Raw genomic sequence first — 6,996 nt, forward strand, 5'->3', positions numbered from 1 at the left:
AGATAGATGGATAGAGATAGATAGAAATATAGATAGATAGATAGATACTATATCTATATATATGTGTGTGTGTGTGTGTGTGTGTGTATACCCTATGAGCACTATATACACACACACACAGACACAGACACACATACTATTACACAGACATGAAAAAGAATGAAATCATGCCTCTTGCAATGACATGGTTGGAGATAGAGAGTATAGTGCTAAGTAAAATCCATCAGAGAAAGACAAATACCATATGATTTCACTCATATGTAGGATTTAAGAAACAAAACAAATGAGCAAAGGGGAAAAGGAAAGAGAGAAAGAGACAAATTAAGCAACAAACTCTTAACTACAGAGAACAAACCGGTGGTTACCAGAGGGGAGGTGGGTGGGGTATGGGTTAAGCAGGTGATGGGAAATAGGAGTGCACTTGTCATGAGCAGCCCTGGGTGTTGTGTGGAAGTGTTGAAACACTCACTATATTAGGTACCTAAAATTAATATTATGCTGTATATTATTTCACTTGAGTTAAAAACTTTTCAAAAACTTAAAAATAAAAACTAAAAATCAATTTTTATGTGAGTGTTAGGATTCAAAATACCACAGAAGGTGGTTAACACCAAGCAAGTGAAAGGAGATTATACATCATATTATAGGAAGTGTCAAGATATTATGTTTCTCATCATAAAGCTGCTGCCGTTCAAGATATAATATGCATGTTAGTAAAATGAATCAATAACATTCTCATTTTAATGTTGCTTATACTAAGCTCATTTTCTTAGTATTTCTTCATCAGTTGTGTGTTCTTTAAATTATATGTCCCCAATCCATCGTGACATTTTCTCAGTAAAAGTAGGCTTTCCCACCTCTGGGTTTCATTGGGCCATTGTAGCAAACTAATTTCATGAGTCTACAATGCCAATTCTAATGGCATTGAAATTACAAAATAAAAATTACTGGTTTCGCATATTCATTAAGACAATTTAAGTCTCAATTATTTAATATAATTTGCAATCAGAGTCATAGGGTATAAGATTGCAAAAAAAAATTGTCTTTTCGCATAGTTGCCTTTCTCAGGATGTATTAACTTCTCTTATTATTTAATGAATCATTGAATCCTTTTGCTTTTATGATAATACATGCAACTTATATAGTAGCTAGCTCACTGATTACCATTTGTATTGCAAAGTGTATTCATTTATATGGAAATTTTGAACTTTCTGGAACATCAATGTCTCAATACTTCTTGCTTCTTAATTTATACAGTCACCCCTCTGTCAGCATTTCTAACCTCTGTGTGTGTGAGAGAGAGAGTTTATAAATGTAGTTCATAACCACATACATGATGAATTTTCCTAGGCTTCATCTTTTTGTGGTGATAGTTGCTCTCATATTGCAAGTAACTTAAATTCCCCGGGATTTTCCCCCAGAATGTGCCCAATACTCCCAAAACTTTTTGTAGCTTCCTAGAAACATGAGCACATATAAACCAAACTTCACCATGGAGAATCCGAAGCCGCCTGGACGTGGGCTCCACTTCCCCAAGGTCCACTGTCCAGAGCGGCCACTTCCGTCAGGTGACCCTGATTCCCTGACAGAGACGATGCTCCCAGGCAGCCCTGACCCTCTGAGCATTTCTGTTTCCAAACCCAAACCCTCTATCAGACACGCCCAGCAAATGAGGGTGCCTCCACTCTCATTTCCAGGGGAGAGTCCCAGCAGCGGTCCCAGGAGGGGGAGGACATGACTTTTTTTGCACTGTGCAGTTTATCTAAACAGTGCTGTTTGTATCTCAATAAAATAGCTTTGCATTATTTTCTTCTAGTTAATTTCTCCATCTCGGCACCTACCCATCACAGGATGACGAGGTACCAGTTGTGATGTTGAGCCCCTTTCCCTCTGCCCTTAGTTCCTTATTGGAAATGAGTTTTTGTGGGTTTCCCCAGTTTCTCAGAATGCCCATGCATATAGAGGCCTAAGTTTAAGCATGTTAGCACCTACCATGTACCTGTCTGTATGTATTTAAAAACAGTCTCACAGGTTTCTCTCTCTCTTTCTCTCTCTCTCTCTCTCTCTCTCTCTCTCTCTCCACCATGATATTCCGTCCTTTCTGTTCTTTGCTTTAAAAAATGACAGAGGATGGGATACCTGGTGGCTCAGTCGGTTAAGCATCCAACTTTTGATACTAGCTCAGGCCATGATCTCGGGATTGTGGGTTTAAGCCCCACATTGGGTTCTGCCCTGACAACCCGGAGCGTGCTTAAAATTCCCTCTCTCCCTCTCTCTCTGCCCCTGCCCCACTCATCCTGTCTCTCAAAATAAATAAATAAAACACTTGAAAAAAAAAAGGAAGGAGGAAGCAGAAGGAAGGAGGGAGGCTCATATCACTGACATCCAACCAGTCCTCACAATCCGTCTGTATTTCACCATCCCGCATGTCTCTTGCCTTCTTAATTTGTTTTCATTTTACTCTTAACTAGTCTTTTAGTAGCTTAAACTTACAGAGCAAAGTAATTTGTTCAGATACTGATTCTTTCTCATTTTTTATGCAATGACAGATTTTTAAAAAAAGAGAAAAGATTTTCCTGCAAAAGAAAAATATCTATTTTAGAGTTTTGGGGTTTCTTGTCCCGGGGTATAGGGCAAAATTACTATCTGGCCCTTATTTAAAACGGTCCTGAATTCAGCCTTTATGAAGGATTTGGTGGGGCATGCCGAAGAGTGCATTCATATCAATCTGGTAGATGGAGATAAAGCCAAACTTAATTAAGTTAAAAATCTGATGGGCCGTGTCGTTGGATAACTAAGAGAAAATCTACATCCACTACCCTGTGTGACCACTTAGCGTTTTAGACCTTCTTGCCTCTAGCAATTTCACATGTTGTCTAACTAACAAAAGAACCAGTTGTTTGGTTTTTCCAAGGCCAGAAGGCCACACAATGCCACAGAAACCACTCTGGACAGGAGTCTGCAGCTTGTGGGGAGAAGGTCGCACTGAAAACATCTCGAAAGCCCATAGACTGGGTCTTACACACCTGACCCCTTCAGGTTTGCCGTCCCTAAAATAGGAACAGATGTCACTTATCTCATGTGAGTATTATAATAATTTAGTTACATGATGAAAAGCATTTAGAAGGTGTTTATTAAATATTAACTCAAGTTACAATTCTTGATTTTCCATATCTGACTCTAGCCATGTTTATCTTAAACTTTTCCTAATTACTCTGATACCACATTGATCTCTTTCTGCCATTTTGGTATTCATTGTACTACATCATTTCCATTTTAAATAGTAATTATTATTGTGATTACACCAACAGTAATTATCAATGTGATTATAATAATATGCTAATTATATTAATAAGTCACTTTTTTCTGAGTCCCCTAAAGTCTTTTTATTAAACAAGTCAAAGTTTCAATTATATCTGTTGATTACGGCTTGCATTTGCATTTATTACTAATTTTATTCTTGATTAAGTGTTTTCACTAAACTAAGGTGCCTTTTAAAACTCCAGCTAAGAATGCCATTGCCATCAGGTGCTCACCAGTGATAAGGAATCTGCTACTTATGAGTTTGTTCTTCCAAATTAGGGTGAATATTTGTCAATAAATCAAAAACTAACCGGAAGGTAAATTAAGGATAAGATCTTCCAGATAAATCTCTCTAAAATGAGTATTAATTTGTTGAGATAAACACAGCATACAAAATAGCATTTAAATTATTTTTGACTATATGGGTAGGTATTTTAAAGGATTTTGTATGTACAAACTGTGCAGTGTTTCTGTAATACCTATTTTCTTTTCAGTGTTATTAAGTACCTGTACCTAGTCACTTACAGGAACTTTAGAAGGATACTTCTGACAGATTCAGAATGATATTTATGTCCTTCGATGCTTCCCCTCCAACCTTGGTGAATGCATATGGACCCAGAGCAGCTACTGGTATTTCTTTCAGGCAAAATCATTTTTCTAACCAATTTACACAGTTTGAAATTGTGGTGACTTTTTTAACAGACACATCTTTAAAAGTTCAACTTCATTGGCTAATCCTAATCATAATATGCATAGCTATAGTTTATGTCATTTTACCTGGTTTTCATTCTCCTAACCTATTTTAAAATGTTTCTTTTTTAAACTTAAAATTGTGTTCTAGAGTATACTTAATTTTATTTTTCACTTTCCTTTTTTAAAAATAAAAAAAAATATTTATTTTGAGGAGAGAGTAGGATACAGGCAGAGAGAGGGGGAGAGAGCAAATCCCAAGCAGGCTCTGTGCTGTCAGCATGCAGCCTGACACAAGGCTCAATCTCATGGACTCTGAGACCATGACCTGAGCTAAAATAAAAAATCAGATGTTTATCCAACTGAGCCACCCACACACCCCTTCCATTATTTTTCTCCTCCATATGAGTGAAGTGGAAAGGGTAGGGACAGTGTCGTCAGAATTCCAATCTCAGTACTTACTCAATGTGTAACATTAAATTTATCAGGCTTCTCATCACTCATTTTTCTTCATTATAAAATGGGGATAATTCTCTCTGCCTTCCAGTTGAGTTATAAAAAACATATGGGAAGAAACTGACATTATTCCTATTTTTACTGTCTATTGGTAGCCTTTAAAAGGATGACAATAAATACTTGACAATCATGTAGTGACTGCTTGAATAATACCAGATGTTGTTGAAATATGTCTAATGATTCTTTGAAATTTTGTTATTTAGTGCTGTCTTCTCATTTTTCTAAAATGTCCTAAGTTAATGTCATTGTCATATATATTATGACCAGAACATCTCTGACTTCTACATGTTCTTTCAGTCCATTCAACAGAGATTCATTGAGCAAGATCTATGTCCTCCTGCTGCTCCGGTGAACAGGTGAGCCAGACAGGTCCCTGCACGTGAGGATGCTAAATAAAACCTCTAAAGATGAAAGGAGGATAAAAGAAAAGTAAGCAGAGAGAATTTCCTTTTGATTCATATGAGAAATACATTGATGGGGTCAATAGGGGGAAATAAAGAGCTGTAGTGAAACAGTAGGCTTAGCCAGTTTGGGGAGGAGAAAAGAAAGGCTGAAGGGTGGATGTGGAGAGTGAGAACTTTCCAGATATTTACCTCAGCTCATCTTCCTTGAGGAGAGTTGGACAAGGACTCATCAAGTGATTTACAGGAGGTAATGCAGAGCTGAGGGCTCTAAAACGTCTACTCTCATGGAAACAAAATAATGATCCTAATGTCACACTGTAAAATAGCTTAATTTTTTGAGTAAATCATCACAGTATAGATAGACTTTCCTTCGAGGAGGCTACTGTTGATTAGGAAAGAATCACATGGAAAGTGAGAATCATCTTTGATTTATGGTAGTTCCTGTCCTTTTAGTCAGTATTGCGTTAGATTTTTACATCAGATCCATGGAATGTAAAAAACAAACAAACAAAAATTTCAGACAAGTTAAACTCATATGTCTACGGATCAAGGAGCAGATCAGCGTAAGAAGCTTGGAGTAATTAGTGCATCACTTGATAATCCAAGCACAGTGCAGACGCTTGAAGAAACTAAAGCGAGTGCGGGGGGGGGGGGGGGGGGGGGACGAGAGGATGAATAAGGGACAAAAACCCTTAAATGCAGCGTACTCGTGGTGCAGGCTACTAGAAAATTACACCATCTGTTCTTGAAATCCATTTGATTTTCATCATCCTACCAATTTCTCCTCCCACCTCTTATAACACCCAGAATTCAAAGGGTTATGGACAGAAAAATCTTGCGTGGTGGTAAAATTGCTAATAAACTATATTTACTAAGCTCTATGAAAATTTATATTGTTCTTCTAGATAAGTCCCATGAGCTTACCATGTGGGATATTAATATTGCTGAAAAGAATGCAACTGCATTGATTGTTAACCTGAAAATAAAGTGACCCTTGCATCTCTTTCTTCTGCAATACACAGCACTGGACAATATTATCACCTTGAAATCGTGTGAGACTTAGCAAAGGGAGACTTGTGGACGTTCAGTACAGAATGAGAACAATGCACTACTTTGGTTAGTCTTAGTTCATGCTGAAGAGTTCCACAGTACCAAAAAGAATGAACTATATTGGGATGAGGCAAACGGGAGGTACCTTTTTAAACATCTTTTTTTTTTTTAAGTAGTTTATTGTCAAGTTAGTTCCCATACAACACCCAGTGCTCTTCCCCACAGGTGCCCTCCTCCATGACCACCACCTCTTTTCTCCCCTCCCCCTTTCCCTTCAACCCTCAGTTCGTTTTCAGTATTCAGTAGTCTCTCAAGTTTTGCGTCCCTCTTTCCCCAACTTTATTTCCCTCTTCCCCTCCCCATGGTCCTCCATTAGGTTTCTCCTGGTCTCCTGTTAGACCTATGAGTGCAAACATATGGTATCTGTCCTTCTCCGCCTGACTTATTTTGCTTAGCATGACACCCTCGAGGTCCATCCACTTTCCTACAAATGGCCATATTTCATTCTTTCTCATTGCCATGTAGTACTCCATTGTGTATATATACCACATCTTCTTGGTCCACTCATCAGTTGATGGATATTTAGGCTCTTTCCATGATTTGGCTATTGTTGACTGCGCTGCTATGAACATAGGGGTACATATGCTCCTATGCATCAGCACTTCTGTATCCCTTGGGTAAATCTCTAGAAGGGCTATTGCTGGGTCATAAGGGAGTTCTATGGATAGTTTTTTGAGGAACCTCCACACTGTTTTCCAGAGTGGCTGCACCATTCCTCAAGGGTTTTGATGGTTTCCTGTCTCACATTCAGGTCCTTCAGCCATTTTGAGTTTATTTTTGTGTGTGGTGTAAGAAGGTGGTCTAGTTTCATTCTTCTGCATGTTGCTGTCCAGTTCTCCCAGCACCACCTGCTAAAGAGGCTGTCTTTTTTCCATCGGATACTCTTTCCTGCTTTGTCAAAAGTTAATTGGCCATACACTTGTGGGCCCAGTTCTGGGTTCTCTATTCTATTCCATTGGTCCATGTGTCTGTT

Source organism: Suricata suricatta, chromosome 15 (assembly GCF_006229205.1).
Source record: "Suricata suricatta isolate VVHF042 chromosome 15, meerkat_22Aug2017_6uvM2_HiC, whole genome shotgun sequence".
Classification (NCBI taxonomy): Eukaryota; Metazoa; Chordata; class Mammalia; order Carnivora; family Herpestidae; genus Suricata; species Suricata suricatta.